Source organism: Haematobia irritans, chromosome 2 (assembly GCF_050003625.1).
Source record: "Haematobia irritans isolate KBUSLIRL chromosome 2, ASM5000362v1, whole genome shotgun sequence".
In the NCBI taxonomy this organism is placed as follows: domain Eukaryota; kingdom Metazoa; phylum Arthropoda; class Insecta; order Diptera; family Muscidae; genus Haematobia; species Haematobia irritans.
Genome location: NC_134398.1, coordinates 63,239,585 through 63,257,783, shown reverse-complemented (window position 1 = coordinate 63,257,783; position 18,199 = coordinate 63,239,585). Strand labels below are relative to the sequence as shown.

Sequence of the window (18,199 nt, the reverse complement as noted above, 5' to 3'; positions counted from 1 at the left end):
TTCAAAATATTTACTGTAATATAGTTAATTTTTCGTAACCACAACGAAAATTAACTTAGATAAAAGAAAACTATTAAAATTACAGTACATATTTTTTAGTTAACTACACGGACGAAAAAGACTGTTTTTCATATGTTTGGGTGTAAAAATTATATGTTTGAACTCAAATTTTTAAACACAATATTTTTAAGTGCAAGCATACAATGTTCATAAACTAGCATCACATGTTTGGGACATATGTGTTAATATGTTAGAACATATACTAAGAGTGATCACGTCGAGTATGTTGCGAGAACAAAACTTCATAGAGTACTCCATGTACCACGTACAGTTTCAGAAATACTCTCCATAAAATATGTTTTCGGTTTGTTATAAAGAACGGCAAACGTTAATACCAGTATGTGACATACATACATATCTACACTGTTAGAAAAATATGTTTTTCATATGTTCCCATATAAACAAAATGTGTTTCGGGCAGAATTTTTAAACACAATGTATTTAAGTGCAAACATGTAATGTTTGTAAACTAGCACTAAATGTTTGGGACACATATGTTAGTATGTTAGAATATATTATATTTGGGGCATGAATGTTTCATAAAAATAATATGTGTGAATGTAAACAAAAAAAAAAAGTGTCTCGTAAAATTAAGAAGATTTTTACAATAATTTATTACAAGAATTTTCCAGAATTTTGGTTCATTTTTCGTATCTTGAACGAAAATTAACTACTCGAAAGGAAATTTTACAAATTCTAAGTAGCAATCGTTTAGTTCATGGCCTACAAAATACGATGGAAATTTCCTTAAAAAATTTCTTAACTGGTAGTTAAAAATTCGTTTGTCATGCTATAAAACTACTTGTGAAATGTAAAGTATTTTCTAAATAATAAGTGCAATTTACTATCAGATTTTTTTGTATGAGAAAATATTTTTTTACGAAAAATGAACTTGAAAGTGGATAGCAATTTCTTACTGACTATTCCTATAGTTAATAATTGTTGGTAAAAAATTACACAATAAAATATTTTTAGTTCACATGTAATTAAACTTATAGACATTTTCGTCAAAAATGGTAGATAACATTTCATGAAAATTTTGCAAATTTTAAGTTAAACGTTTCATCGCTCATAAACTGGTGTGCCTTTACGAATATTATTCTTAGAGTAAATTGTCAGCAGATGCGATGAACTAATGCATAGTACAGAGATCTTTATCGGAATAGTGGAATGTGATTAATGTAAAGATGATGTTACTTGAGTTTTGTTGTGTATACATGAGCGTGGGGTTGTTTTTATTTTTGTTCATTTAGTGGTTTGTGTGTGTGTGTTTGTTATTCGTGGATGGTTTATTTGGCTGGATGAGGTGTTGTTTTCAATAAATGCACATGTGTTTTTGTTGTTGTAGGAATGTTTTGGCTTTGCTTGGTTTTGTTTGGCATGCTTCAGTTGTATAGTTGGCGTTGGCGTGGTCTGTTGCATCTTTTAAGTAGGTATGCAACAAGGGAATATAAAGGCATGGAATATTTTGGATTTTTGAGTCATATATTGGTGTTTGTTTATTAAACCTTTTAAATGAAAGTTATTAATATTTTATCGGTAGTTTAGAAAAAAGTTATTAAGAATATTTAGTAAAATATGTTGAAATTGAAAGTGTATTGAAATTTTCATTATTCAATGTAAAAAATTAATATTCAATTCCAGATGAATTTGGAAATTTTTTGTAATATCTCAGCGTATAGTTTATTCATAAATTGGTAAGTATTTTTTTAATATGGATTTCTTTTGAAAAGAATATTTTTTATGTATATTATTATTTGTTAATTATATTTTTTGGAAACTAGTTTAGTGTTTTTCTTTGTTGTAAAAGCGATATTTAATTTCAGAGCAACTCCAGACGGATTCAAACAAATTTAAAAAGGTAGAGAATTGGTAAGTTTTCTTTTAAAAATTGGCTTTCTTTCAACTAGAATATTTACGTTTTTATGACCTTTTTATCATCAAAATTACAGGTTTTTAATACCTTATTTTAGTATTTCTTTAATTATTTTTTTGGAAACTAATGTAATATTTTTAATGTAAAAATAAGTATTTAATTTCAGAAGAACCGCTTAAAATTTGGACAAATTTTTAGTACTCCTTTGCCTGTAATTTAATAGTGAATTGGTAAGTTTTCTTTAACTTTCTTTTAACCCTGGACAGCCATCCTTATTTTTTGTACATTAACGTCATCCTTCGTCATTTTGACTACGGCTGATTTCAAGACGATATAATTTTCATCGTGAGCGAAAAAGTGAACCAAACTTGCATTTAGTTTCTTATTCAATTTGGTTTTAAGTAGTATAAAACAAAAATTCATAAAACGGTCGAATTAGTATAACTTAAATTTACCATTTCCCAATAGACTAAAATGCATTTTAAATCGAAAATGAAATTACGTGTCGTCATTTTGATGACTGTCTAGGAATATCAAGAATATTTGGTTTTTTATGCATATTATTATTTTTTTCATTCGATTTTTTGAAAAGTTATTTAATAATTTTATTTAATATTTAATTTCAGAGTAACCCAAATAAATTTGGACAACTTTTTACACAGAAAAAAAAGTGTCTCGTAAATTTAAGAAAATTTTTACAATAATTAATTACAAGAATTTTCCAGAATTTTAGTTCATTTTTCGCATCTTCGACGAAAATTAAATACTCGGAAGGAAATTTTACAAATTCTAAGTAGCAATCGTTTAGTTCATGGCCTACAAAATACGATGGAAATTTCCTTAAAAAATTTCTTAACTGGTAGTTCAAAATTCGTTTGTCATGCTATAAAACTACTTGTGAAATGTAAAGTATTTTGTAAATAATAAGTGCAATTTACTATAAGATTTTTTTGTATGAGAAAATATTTTTTTACGAAAAATGAACTTGAAAGTGGATAGCAATTTCTTACTGACAATTCCTATAGTTAATAATTGTTGGTAAAAAATTACCCAATGAAATATTTTTAGTTCACATGTAAATTAATTTATAGACATTTTCGTCAAAAATGGTAGATAACATTTCATGAAAATTTTGCAAATTTTAAGTTAAACGTTTCATTGTTCGTAAACTGGTGTGCCTTTACGAATATTATTCTTACAGTAAATTGTCAGCAGATGCGATGAACTAATGCATAGTATAGAGATCTTTAACGGCATAGTGGAATGTGATTAATGTAAATATGATGTTACTTGAGTTTTGTTGTGTATACATGAGCGTGGGGTTGTTTTTATTTTTGTTCATTTAGTGGTTTGTGTGTGTGTGTTTGTTATTCGCGGATGGTTTATTTGGCTGGATGAGGTGTTGTTTTCAATAAAGGCACATGTGTTTTTGTTGTTGTAGGAATGTTTTGGCTTTGCTTGGTTTTGTTTGGCATGCTTCAGTTGTATAGTTGGCGTTGGCGTGGGCTGTTGCATCTTTTAAGTAGGTATGCAACAAGGGAGTATAAAGGCATGGCATATTTTGGATGTTTGAGACATATATTGGTGTTTGTTTATTAAACCTTTTAAATGAAAGTTATTAATATTTTATCGGTAGTTTAGAAAAAAGTTATTACGAATATTTAGGAAAATATGTTGAAATTGAAAGTGTATTGAAATTTTTATTATTCTATGTAAAAAATTAATATTCAATTCCAGATGAATTTGGAAAATTTTTGTTATATCTCAGCGTATAGTTTATTCATAAATTGGTAAGTATTTTTTTAATATGACTTTCTTTTAAAAAGAATATTTTTTATGTATATTATTATTTGTTAATTAATTTTTTTGGAAACCAGTTTAATGTTTTTCTTTGTTGTAAAAACAATATTTAATTTCAGAGCAACTCCAGATGAATTCGAACAAATAAAAAATAGAGAATTGGTAAGTTTTCTTTTAAAAATTGGCTTTATTTTAACTAGAATATTTACGTTTTTGTGACCTTTTTATCATCAAAATTACAGGTTTTTAATGCCTTATTTTAGTATTTCTTTAATCAAATTTTTTGGAAACCAATGTAATATTTTTAATGTAAAAACAAATATTTAATTTCAGAATAACCCCTTAAACATTTGGACAAATTTTTAGTACTCCTTTGCCTGTAATTTAATAGTGAATTGGTAAGGATTCTTTAACTTTCTTTTAGCCCTGGACAGTCATCCTTATTTTTTGTACATTAACGTCAGCCTTCGTCATTTTGACTACGGCTCATTTCAAGACGCTAAAATTTTCATCGTGAGCGAAAAAGTGAACCAAACTTGAGTTTATTTTCTTATTCAATTTGGTTTTAATTAGTATAAAACAAAAATTCATAAAACGGTCGAATTAGTATAACTTAAATTTACCATTTCCCAATAGACTAATATGCATTTTAAATCGAAAATGAAATTACATTTCGTCATTTTGACGAATGATGATGTCTAGGGTTATCAAGAATATTTGGTTTTTAATGCATATTATTATTTTTTTCATTAGATTTTTTGAAAACTTATTTAATAATTTTATTTAATATTTAATTTCAGAGTAACCCAAATAAATTTGGACAACTTTTTATATTTCCCCTCGGCGTACAATTTAATAGAGAATTGGTAAGTTTTATATTAAAACTTTGGCTTTCTTTCAACTAGAATATTAATTTTGTTATATCCTTCACATCGATAACAACACAGTTTTATGAGTTTATTTAGAATACTTCATTATTTCTCTAATTGTTTCAGGTACAAATTTTATGAGATACGTTTTCCAAAGAAAAGTTGAATTCTTTACACCATTTGATAAAATGCCCCAAATATGGTAAGTTGCAAGTTAAAATGAAGAATTAAAAATTATATTTCATAACATGGTGTTAATTTTTAACAATTTTCATTTTTGTTTCCATTCTTTCCAGCAAGATATGTGAAAAAACTACCTACGATGAATAAAAAAAGGATAAGTCAAAATGTCCAAACAGCGGGTTCAAATGAACTACTCTCTGTTCCACGTGGTCATAATTTTTATTCACAAAAAACATTGTATTAAGAACTTTAATCATAACTTTTTATAATAAAGTACTTTTGCTTAAAGAAAGTTTAATTTTAATGTATGAAAATTTTCATAATAGTAAAACGGTTTGTTGTTCCTTTAATTATTTAATTTCTCTGTACTGTAGAATGATTGATTTAAAAATAGTTTAGTCGTCGACATTTTAAAGAGACTGTTAACCAATTTTTATTATCGGCTTTCCCACAAAATAAGCAAGTAAACCAAAATAATACTGACTTTTTAACTTGGTAGGGGTATATAAATCTTATGGTGTTGTATAAATGAACTAAACTACAATGTTATAGATGAACTAAAATTTAAGAAAATTATAAACTAGACAAGTTGAAAAAAATCTTAAGGGCTAAATCATGGTCAATATTACTACAGTTTAGTTCAGTTTGCAATGGAAAAGGGTTCACTGTTTTTTCAGTGTATATAAATTTACAAATTTCGAGTAAACATATATATGTTGAGATATTTTATACAGAGAGCGACAGAGAGAGAGTATAGAGAAAGATACCGAGATGGAAACCGGGAGGGTTGACGAAAGATATCAACATAACACAGCGAGAGAATGAAAAGAGAGCAATTTCTGTGAAACCGCTTGTATGTTGTTTCGAAAAACTGTTTTATGATAAGGCCAAAAATTATATATATGCTTAAGTCTAAATAGTATTTAATTTGAATATTAGAATCAGTATTCGGAGCAAAGAGAATAGACATTCGGAACCAAGAGAATAGACATTTGAAAAAAAAACAAGTAAGGAAAGTCTAAAGTCGGGCGGGGTCGACTATATTATACCCTGCACCACTTTGTCGATGTAAATTTTCGATACCATATCACATCCGTCAAATGTGTTGGGGCTATATATAAAGGTTTCTCCCAAATACATACATTTAAATATCACCCGATCTGCTCAGAATTGGATAGACTTCTACAAAATCTATAGACTCAAAATTTAAGTCGGCTAATGCACTAGGGTGCAACACAATGTTATTTTATTTATGTTTATTTATGATTTATCGCTCGATATATAACAGGTTAGCTGATAAGTCCCCGGTCTGACACATCGATGGCGTCGCTGGTATTAAATGCACACAGAAAAAAAAGTGTCTCGTAAATTTAAGAATATTTTTACAACAATTTATTACAAGAATTTTCCAGAATTTTAGTTCATTTTTCGTATCTTTAACGAAAATTAACTACTCGAAAGGAAATTTTACAAATTTTAAGTAGCAATCGTTCAGTTCATAGCCTACAAAATACGATGGAAATTTCCTTAAAAATTTTCTTAACTGGTAGTTAAAAATTCTTTCGTCATACTGTAAAATATAAAATACTATAAAATATACTTATGAAATATAAAATACTTTCTAAATAATAAGTGTAATTTACTATAAAGAGTTTTTGTATGAGAAAATATTTTTTTTACGAAAATTGAACTTGAAAGCGGATAGCTATTTCTTACTGGCAATTCCTATAGTTAATAATAGTTGGTACAACATTTCTCAATGAAATATTTTTAGTTCACATCTAATTAAATTTATAGACATTTTCGTCAAAAATGGGTAGATATCATTTCATGAAGTTTTTGCTAATTTTAAGTTAAACGTTTCATCGTTCTTATACTGATATGCATTTAAGAGTATTGTTTTTAGAGTAAATTGTGGACATATGCGATGAACTAATGCGTAGTACAGAGATCTTTCTCGTCAAAGTGGAATATGTTTAATGTAAAGATGATGTTACCTGAAATTTTTTTGAGAGTGAGAGCATGCAATGCAATAATGAGAAATGGTAGCGAGTGATGGGGATGTTGTGTATATCTGAGCGTGGGGTTGTTTTTATTTTTGTTCTTTCAGTGGCTTGTGTGTGTGTGTTTATTATTCGCGAATGGTTTATTTGTCTGGATGAGATGTTGTTTTCAATGAAGGAACATGTGTTTTTGTTGTTGTAGAAATGTTTTGGTTTTGCTTGGTTTTATTTGGCATGCTTCAGTTGTATAGTTGGCGTTGGCGTGGGCTGTTGCACCTTTGTAGCAAGTATGTAACAAGGGAATATAAATGTATGGAATATTTTGGTTTTTTGAGACATATATTGGTGTTTGTTTATTAAAACTTTTAAATGAAGGTTACTAATATTTTAGCGATGAGGTGTACAATGGCGAAGTGATGATCGGTAGCTTAGAAGAAAGTTATTAAGAATGTTCAATATTTAGAAAAAAATGCTGAAATGGAAAGTATATTGAAATTGTTTTATCTAATTTAATTTTTATTATTAAATGTAAAAAATAAATATTAAATTTCAGAGTAACTCCAGATGAATTTGGAAAATTGTTTGTTACACCTCAGCGTAGAGTTTAATCATAAATAGGTAAGTGTTCTTTTTTCATTGTGGTTTTCTTTTAAAAAATAATATTCTTTATGTATATTATTATTTGCTAATTATTATTATTATTATTTTTTAACCAGTTTTATGTTTTTCTTTGTTGTAAAAAATATTTAATTTAAGATCACCTCCAGATGGATTCGGGCAAATTTTTATATTTCTCCTCAGCGTATAATTTAATAGAGAAGTGGTAAGTTTTCTTTTAAAAATTGGCTTTCTTTTCACTAGAATATTTACGTTTTTATGACCTTTTTATTATCAAAAATTCATGTTTTTAATACCTTATTTTAATATTACTTTAATCAAATATTTGTGGAAACCAATTTAATATTTTTAATGTAAAAAACAAATATTTAATTTCAGAATAACAATTTGGAAACATTTTTATGAATTGGTAAGCTTTCTTAAACATTCTTTTAACCAGAATATTTACTTTTTTATGCATATTATTTCTTTAATTAGATTTTTGGAAACTGTAAAAAATAGATATTTAATTTCAGAGTAACCCCAAATGAATTTCGATAACTTTTTAACCTCAGCGTACATCGATAACGACACAATTTTATGAGTTAATATATTACTTAATTCATTATTTCTCTAATTGTTTCAGGTACAAACTTTATGAGGTACGTTTATCTAAGAAAAGTTGAATTTCTTACACCATTTATTAAAATGCCCCCAAATATGGTAAGTTACAAGCTAATTTAAAGAGCTAAAAAACTATATTTTATTACATGTTAATTTTTAACAATTTTCATTATTCCTTCCATTTTTTTCAGCAAGATATGTGAAAAATATACTTACGATGAATAAAAAACTATGGAAAAGTCAAAATGTCCAAAAAGCGAGTTAAAATAAACTACTTTCTTGTTCCACGTGGTCATAATCTTTATTCACAAAAACATTGTATTAAGAACTTTCATCATAAGTTTTTATAATAAAGTACTTTTGCTTAAAGAAAGTTTAATTTTATTGCATGCAAATTTTCTTAATAGTAAAACGGTTTGTTGTTCCTTTAATTATTTAATTTCTCTGTACTGTGGAATGATTGATTTAAAAATAGTTTAGTCGTCGACATTTTAAAAATACTGTTACCCAATTTTTATTATAGGGTTTCCCAAAAAATAAGCAAGTAAACCAAAATAATACTGACTTTTTACCTTGGTAGGGGTATATAAATCTTATGGTGTTGTAAAAATGAACTAAAATACAATGTTATAGATGAACTAAAATTTAAGAGAATTATAAACTAGACAAGTTGAAAAAAATCTTAAGGGCTAAATCATGGTCAATATTACTACAGTTTAGTTCATTTTGCAATGGAAAAGGGTTCACTGTTTTTTCAGTGCATATTATTTTTATATAGTACCAACCTTCAAAAGATTCTTGTCAAAATTTTACGTCTATAAGTCAATTAGTTTGTGAGATAGAGCGTCTTTTGTGAAGCAACTTTTGTTATTTTGAAAAAAAAAGGAAAAAAAGGAATTTCGTGTTTTGATAAAATACTGTTTTCTGAAGGGAAAAAATACGGTGGAAGCAAAAACTTGGCTTGATAATGAGTTTCCGGACTCTGCCCCAGGGAAATCAACAATAATTGATTGGTATGCAAAATTCAAGCGTGGTGAAATGAGCACGGAGGACTGTGAACGCAGTGGACGCCCGAATGAGGTGGTTACCGACGAAAACATCAAAAAAATCCACAAAATGATTTTGAATGACCGTAAAATGAAGTTGATCGAGATAGTAGAGGCCTTAAAGATATCAAAGGAACGTGTTGGTCATATCATTCATCAATATTTGGATATGCGGAAGCTCTGTGCAAAATGGGTGCCGCGCGAGCACACATTTGTTTGCTGTAATACACCCGAGTTTTTCCGTCGATATGTGACAATGGATTAAACATGGCTCCATCACTACACTCCTGAGTCCAATCGACAGTCGGCTGATGGGACAGCGACCGGTGAACCGTATCCGAAGTGTGGAAAGACTCAAAAGTCCGCTGGCAAAGTAATGGCCTCTGTTTTTTGGGATGCGCATGGAATAATTTTTATCGATTATCTTGAGAAGGGAAAACCCACTAACAGTGACTATTATATGGCGTTATTGGAGCGTTTGAAGGTCGAAATCGCGGCAAAACGTCCCCATATGAAGAAGAAAAGAGTGTTGTTAATTGAGAACGATGGCAAAAAATCATGAATTGGACTTCGAATTGCTTACCCACCCACCGTCTTCTTCAGATCTGGCCCCCAGCGACCTTTTCTTGTTCTCAGACCTCAAAAGGATGCTCGCAGGGAAAAAATTTGGCTGCAATGAAGAGGCGATCGCCGAAACTGAGGCCTATTTTGAGGCAAAACCGAAGGAGTACTACCAAAATGGTATCAAAAAAATTTGTTTTTCTTTGTTAGATCGGGGACTTATCAGCCGACCTGTTATATGTCCCAAATATGTTATGCTAGTTTATGAACATTATATGATTGCACTTCAAAATATTGTGTTAAAAAATTTAAGTTCCAAACATATAATTTTTACACCCAAACATATGAAAAACAGTCTTTTTCGTCCGTGTAGGTACAATTTTTGTATGTAAAAAAATTTTTGTAGTAAAAATTGAAATTACCGATTCAAATGATGGTTAGCTACAACATATTCCCCTTTTTATTATAAGTTGGAGTATTTTCCCCACATTGAAAATTTTAGATAAAGTAGAATAAAAAATATTTAATATAATTCTTGACGGGTGTATATGATTTTTTATAGATTCCTCGTAAATTGGGAATAAATTGTACATTATTCTTTACATTAGAATTAGAAATTAAGTGAGAGATCATTGCATCGTGTGAGGGGTTTGAAGACACATTTTGTGTATATATCGTTTGATTGTTTGTGTTTGTTATTGAGTCTTTTATATAAATATCTTTTGATATTTCCTTTATTGTATATAATAAGCCAATAAGTTGTGTGTATATAATAATAATTTTTGAAATAAAGTACCAGGGGTTATAGAAAATTGACTTGTATTGTACGTAACATTTCCTAGTTGTATACAGGCTTGCCGTACCTTTGATACCTTAATTTATCTACTTTTTTGAAAATTATACTGACAAACAGTTCGTTTGAAACCAATTTCTTAATATAGGTTTCCCGAAAAAAATTTAATAGGAATATTTTGAACCCACAGCATTGTTATAATGAACTAAAATACGATGCAACACATGATATATTTAGCACCGAATCAAGGTCATTCTTTCTATGGGTTAGCTCATTTTTCGTAAACAATAGTTCATTTTTTTCGGTGTGATAAATTATTCAAATTTTCTATCATGAGCGAACTTTGAATACAATTTTATTGGACTTACGAACGGATATACCTCATTATCGTTCAGTTAGGCAGGTTTTACAAATATTAAAGATTGTCTACATTTCAGGCTAAACTCATAGTAGTGCTTCGGCCCGGATGCACTCATTGTCATTTTCACTTTAGATCATCTTCCACTTTTTTGTTAACCAAACGTAGACTTTCTGTGACAACAAAAACTGACTTCGACTGAATTGGTTTTCTGATTCGATTAATATCATATCAAATGTAGTGCGGAATATTGTAGTCGATGTTTATATCTCATCCAATTGTTCTGTGTTCAATTCAAATGATGGTGAATGCGTGTACTATTCACTCCCAGTACTGGTTTCTATACAAAATATGTAAAGTGACAAAAGGGAACAAAATTGAAACTTCCGTGATATTAATTTCAACGGAAATTGACATTGTTTGCTCAACACAAAAAGCGGAATTTGCAAAAGTATTTGTCATTTTTAGTTCGATAGACAATAATACAAGGACATGCATTTGTACCCTGCTACCAAGTTCTATGCTTGTTATTGTAGTGCTTCCTCTGATTCTGATTCTATTTTTGTTTTGTGTGTGTTTTTTTCGGAAGAACTTTTCCAATAACATTTTTCGGGCGCCAATCGTAAGTGGGTGTGTAAGGTCATAGCATCTACTGCTGTCTCTACATACATACCAGCAAATATCCATACCCTTAAGTTTTTCAGTGTATATAGTTATTCTGTACTACCATGGAGCTGGAGGAGGAGGAGCCCGTATTTATATTGAATACCAATATGCCGTGTGTGTATCGAAACAATTGTAAGTATCACCAACAATCACATACAATTTCCTATTATAAAAATACCGATACTAATGTTTGCGCCAAGCAAACAACAAAAGAACGAAACAACCAAGCTCAGCATCATAGGTCGCAATGGTTCGAATCACCAGCAGCCGTAACAGCAGCTGCATAAAGGAAATGTTGGTTGTTACCCACATAGAGACATGTAATGGCATACATGACTTGACATTCACATGCACGCCATATCACTGGGCTTCATCCTTTTAACTATGGACCAGGCCTCCGGATCGTTCTATGTGCTGCATAAAACTTTATTTGGTTGTCATACAAGCAAAGTATACAACAGGAACCGAAACAACGGAACAAATTCAAGCGAGAGTTATGTCATGTGAATAAAACTATCATTAATGTTTGCTCTAAGGTTATAGCCAGGGAATGATAGGGTTACCGTGCTGCTAGGATTCCTACATGCTAAGACCAAATTACAAGTTACACGGTGTGAACATAATTCGAACTTCTTTATATTTGTATACCATTAACGCTGGTGCAATAGTTAACATGTCCGTCTTTCCTATATAGGTTTATCCCAGTTTGGACAAATACCAAAAACATCCTCTAATATTTCTGCTGCACCTATTTCTGATAACCTCCTCCAGGTAGATACACATGGTGTGGGACTTTTATTTAAGCAATTGACTACAAGTAAGGCTGCCGTTTTATCACAATGGACTTAATAGTCTAAGTGAGCCTGAATCTTAATCGGGCAGCCATTTTCACCTAAGGCTGCCGTCAGCAATTAGACTTGAGTGATAAAAAACCTATTTATACCCTCCACCATAGGATGGGAGGTAAAATTTATCCGATCCGGTTGAAATATGGTACATTGTGCTAGTATATGGCCGCTAACAACCATGCCAAAATTGGTCCATATCGATCTATAGCTATATATAGCCCGCAGATAAACCGAACCCCAATCACACAAAAATTGGTCCACATCGGTTCATAATTGAATATAGCCCCCATATAAAATGAGCCCCATATTTCCAATCTGGCTCACTAATTACCGCGCAAAAGTTCATATTGGTTCGTATTTATTTGTAGATTTCTCTATATATACCTGTCAATAACTGAGTTATATACGTATTTAATCTGTTTTTATACCCTCCATCATAGGATGGGGGTATATTAACTTTGTCATTCCGTTTGTAACACATCGAAATATTGCTCTAAGACCTCATAAAGTATATATATTCTGGGTCGTGGTGAAATTCCGAGTCGATCTAAGCATGTCCGTCCGTCCGTCTGTTGAAATCACGCTAACTTCCGAACGAAACAAGCTATCGACTTGAAACTTAACACAAGTAGTTGCTATCGATGTAGGTCGGATGGCATTGAAAATGGGCCATATCGGTCCACTTTTACGTATAGTCCCCATATAAAGGGACCCTCAGATTTGGCTTGCGGAGCCTCAAAGAGAAGAAAATTTCATCCGATCCGGCTGAAATTTGGTACATGATGTTGGTATATGGTCTCTAACAACCAAGCAAAAATTGGTCCATATCGGTCCTTAATTACATATATCCCCTATATAAACCGATCCCCAGATTTGGCTTGTGGAGCCTCTAAGAGAAGCATATTTCATCCGATCCGGCTGAAATTTGGTACATGGTGTTGGTATATGGTCTCTAACAATCATGCAAAAATTGGTCCACATCGGTCCATAATTATATATAGCCCCCATATAAACCGATCCCCCGATTTGGCTTGCGGAGCCTCAAAGAGAAGAAAATTTCATCAAATCAGGTTGTAATTTGGAACATGGTGTTAGTATATGATCTTTAACGACCGTGCTAGAATTGGTCCATATCGGTCCATAATTATATATAGCCCCCATATAAAACATTCTCCAGATTTGACCTCCGGATTTGGAGGATCTTGGAGGAGCAAAATTCATCCGATCCGGTTCAAATTAGGAATATGGTCGCTAACAACCATACCAAAATTTGTCCAATCACACAAAAATTGGTTCATATCGGTTCATAATCATGGTTGCCACTCGAGCCAAAAATAATCTACCAAGATTTTATTTCTATACAAAATTTTGTCAAAAGTTTATTTCTATAGAAAATTTTGTTAAAATTTTATTTCTGTAGAAATTTTTGTCAAAATTTTATTTCTATAGAAAATTTCGTCAAAATTTTTATTTGTATAGAAAATTTTGTGAAAAATTTATTTCTACACGGATGAAAAAGACTGTTTTTCATATGTTTGGCTATAAACATTATATGTTTGGAACACAAAGTTTTAAACACAATATTTTTGAGTGCAAGCATATAATGTTCATAAACTAGCATAACATGTTTGGGACATATATGTTAATATGTTAGAACATATTATGTTTGGGACATAAAATGTTTGTAAATATAATATGCTTGGATGCAAACATATATTAATTTAGAAATAGCCTATAAACATATATGTGTTTAGTAGCTTGGAGCGCTATTTAACAGGGAGCGATATTGAATTAAGTTGGTGGTTGTTGCTTGTTATTACAAAATTAACATTTTATTTTTTCTTGGGCAATTGATCAGCTACTTCTTTGATCCTTACAAACTGTGTGGTCCGCTGTTCGAATCCCCGTCCGGCAAAAGGTAAAATTAAAACAAAAAAAATCATAAAATTGAATAATTTCTTCTACAATGTTTGTATTACAGAAAAAGGTGCTAAGAACTAAAAAATCTCGTGGAAGTGAGAAAGATGTGGCGGAATATACAATTAGGCAGAAACAAAATTTTGAGCATTCAGGTCGAAAACCTATGTTGTTAGCACCTATATTACCTGTTTATTTTCATAATTCATTATGATTGTAAATATATAAATAAATAAAATTTTGAGCACAATATTGTTTGGGAGAATTTTTTTTAAGCATATAATATTTTTGGGTGCAAAATGCTTCCAAACATATTATATGTTCACATAATAACATATTGTTTCTTGGAAGACAACATTATTGAATTTGGATGCAAAAATACAAAATGTTTGGAACTTAGACTACCCAAACATATATTGTTTAGACCAATATGCTTTCAAACATATTATATATTGGAAGACATCAAACATATAAATGTTTGGGCAATACCCAAAAATGTATATGCTTGAAGCAAAATATGTTTGGGTGTATATGTTACAGAAGCGATTTTTTGTGAGGGTGTATAGAAAATTTTGTTAAAATTTTATTTCTGTAGAAAATTTTGTCAAAATTTTATGTCTACTTTGTCAAACTGAATTATATACATATTGTATCGATCTTTTTTGATTTAATATATACCACGTATAGACTTACATACAATTTAGAAGATGGTGTTAGGAGGTTTTAAAATACCTTGCCATCGGCAAGCGTTACCGCAACTTAAGTAATTCGATTGTGGATGGCAGTGTTTAGATGTAGTTTCTACGCAATCCATGATGGAGGGTACATAAGCTTCGGCCTGGCCGAACTTACGGCCGTATATACTTGTTTTTTTTTTTTTTTTTGTCTAATAGAAACCACGCATAGACTAACTTACAATTTAGAAGACGATGTTAAGGAGTTTTAAGCTACCTCGCCATCGGTAAGTTTTACACAACCCAATTTTCGATTGTGGATGGCATTCTTTAGTAGAAGTTTCTACGCAATCCATGGTGGAGGGTACACAAGATTCGGCCTAGCCGAACTTACGGCCGTATATACTTGTTTTTAAAGTCGGGTTTTTAAAATCCGCAAATTACGCAAAAAAATCGACGACAACATACAAGTGTGCAAAATTTCTCGAAATCAGTTCTGATTCAGATATAGCTCCCATATATATGTAATGACCGATATTTCCAAATCTTTCCATAAAAGTCTTCGAAATCGGTTCAGATTTATATATAGCTCCCATATATATGTAACGTCCGATTTGGCGAAATTTTGACATAATATCCTTATTTATAGACTTACTCAAAATAAAAACAAAAATTGAGCTCTAGGCGATAGGCATTACAGATGAAGTTTGGATTAGCCCAGCGCGGAGTATATTCGTGACAAGTTCGCTCGCGATTACGATTTCAATGTTGGTTGTTTTGTAGAAATGAGGATCCGCACGTAGAGAAGGATTAAGATCGCCACAACCATATTCCAAGACCAAAATGTTACTTTTTCAGGGAAAACATGTAGCATGTTTGTCGAAACCATGTTCTTTTCTCGGAAATTATGTATCTGATTTGGCATGCATGTTATGTTTGGCGAGAAAAGAATATTTTTACAACAAAAATGCTACATGGTCGCTATGAAAAAGTAACATGGTGCTCTTGAAATATATTTGAGGTGATATTCCTTCTCTACGTGCGCCAAGTCCGTCAGGTGTCCATAAATCGGTTGTAATCTTTCTTCCGTTTTGGGTGTAGGAAGAGCAATATTGAATGTAGATTTTACTACTCCATATATGGATCTTCGCGTTTGAGTCATGATATGACTACAAACTTATATTAACATTTTCGTGAGTGGTTCTTAAACGAGACACCAGAGACTGGAGGATAATAGTTTGCAGTCCAGCAGAATTGAGCATCAATCTTGTTTTGTGAGGTCCGTGTGGAGTCAAAACTTTTGCGAGAGCGGTGTAGAGGAAAACATGTCTTTTGGGTTTTTTTGCGCAATTTCTCATGCACCAGTGATTTCGAACTCCTTTTGGATAAGGAGAGTGAGGAAGATTGACGACGAGAGGAATACGATCGACTGGTGGCAGTTTCACTTTTTGATGCGGATGATTGACATCTTCTGTGGACTACTTCAATTCTTTTTTAGGTGCTCGTATGCTGGCCTTTGTGGTTATCGATGTGCAACATCCCAGCAAAAAACTTTGGAAGTTCTTCTCAAGGCACAATTTAAAAGAACTTCCAAAAATGTTCTCCCAAAGATGTTCTTTATTTTAACTGCACAGGAAGTTAATTTGAGTCAATTTTTTATAACCCGATTTTTTCATTCGGGAAATTGATTTTTATTTGTTTCAAATTGGTTAAAAACGTATTAAGAATTAATAAAATGTTATATAATTTTAAATTTAGCCGAAAAAAATTAAATCCTTTCTAGACAAATTGGGAATTTTTGAAAATATTTGATGACAAACGTTCCATACATGCGTTATAATGCATTAAAAATCATAAAAAAATTTAAAAATTATTTATTTGTCAAAATATCACAAAAATCCTTAATTCACATGCAAAACACTAAATTCACCTCACACCTTAAAAAGTGATGCAAATTCAGTGTAGCGGTTGTTGAAATGATGGACATCCGTCCTATGACAAGCCCATGTCAAATTCATCGCTTCTGCGTCAATTTGGCACCACTTCCAAATCCTAAAAGAACATTTTCACTACTTTTTTGGCGACGCTTTTTTTACTGGGATAGTGTGATGGTTGTAGTTGTAAACGAGGCAAGTCTTGCGGGACCTACACCAATCACGGGTATGTGGCGAACATAAACACTTGCAGCAAAAACCTTTCTGCGTTACGACGCTGGTTAACACCTATTTTATGAAACTTCATGCAATCTTTCAAAGAATATCTTTGTTGGCAAAGACAGCACTTGGGTTATGAATGGAATTAGTGGAAACAAGTTTCAGCGGTCGGAATAAAGCAGAGCTTTACTAGGGGTAGCTACACCCTCACAAAAAATCGCTTCTGTAACATATACTCCCAAACATAGTTTGCTTCAAGCATATACATTTTTGGGTATTGCCCAAACATTTATATGTTTGATCTCTTCCAATATATAATATGTTTGAAAGCATATTGGTCTAAACAATATATGTTTGGGTAGTCTAAGTTCCGAACATTTTGTATTTTTGCATCCAAATTCAATAATGTTGTCTTCCAAAAAACAATATTGTTACGTTTTTATATTTAGGCGTTTTTAATTACCCGACTATTAAAACACAGTTCTTTTAAATAACGACAATCTACAATTTATTTACTATGACTTCACACTTTACAATTCGTTCACACTGAAGTTATTCGTTTGACGCTTTAATTAAGACTCACTCGTTAGCAGCATGCGAGCGCTTTTATATATGACGGTGTGGCAATACGAGAACATTCTGGTAGCACTACAATATTCTGGCAACGCCGGAACATTCTTAGACAATGCTAGAAGGATCTACGACCATTAAGTTGCTCATCTGGTGGCTGCCAAACACATACACACTCACATAGATATATGCTCGCATTACTACAACAACAACAATAATGACAATAGACAATGAGATGAAATGAGAATGCAAAATAACAAAGCAAAGGGGTTGCTATTCTATGAGAGAGTAAGAACTAACATTTCGATAAGCAAACAAAAGAACATAAAAGAAATTCAGGAAAATACTAGAAAATGAATAGATGATTCCAACAAGTGATAGCGAAATTTTATCGTTACAATTTGAATTTTTAAATTAACGGAAACTAATTTAAATAAACTTATATCTATAATTATCAAATTCGTAACACTGCCTCCCGCTTAAGCCTGTTCGTCCCGAACAGGCACAGAACCTGTTCCGTAAGGAGCCAATCGTTCCAGATGTACAACTTTCATCTTTGATCTAGGGCTGTCGTCCTTCTGAATCCGGTATACAACATCAT

At 31.3% G+C, this 18,199-nt stretch overlaps 1 long non-coding RNA gene across 1 annotated transcript; it reads left to right on the top strand.

Moving 5' to 3' along the window:
- Positions 1 to 4,072: 4,072 nt before the first annotated feature.
- On the top strand, positions 4,073 to 4,996 carry LOC142223550 (uncharacterized). The gene is made up of 4 exons (XR_012718786.1): positions 4,073 to 4,134; positions 4,537 to 4,602; positions 4,732 to 4,807; positions 4,902 to 4,996. It is a non-coding gene; the product is annotated as an uncharacterized LOC142223550 (long non-coding RNA).
- The last annotated feature ends 13,203 nt before the right edge of the window (positions 4,997 to 18,199 follow it).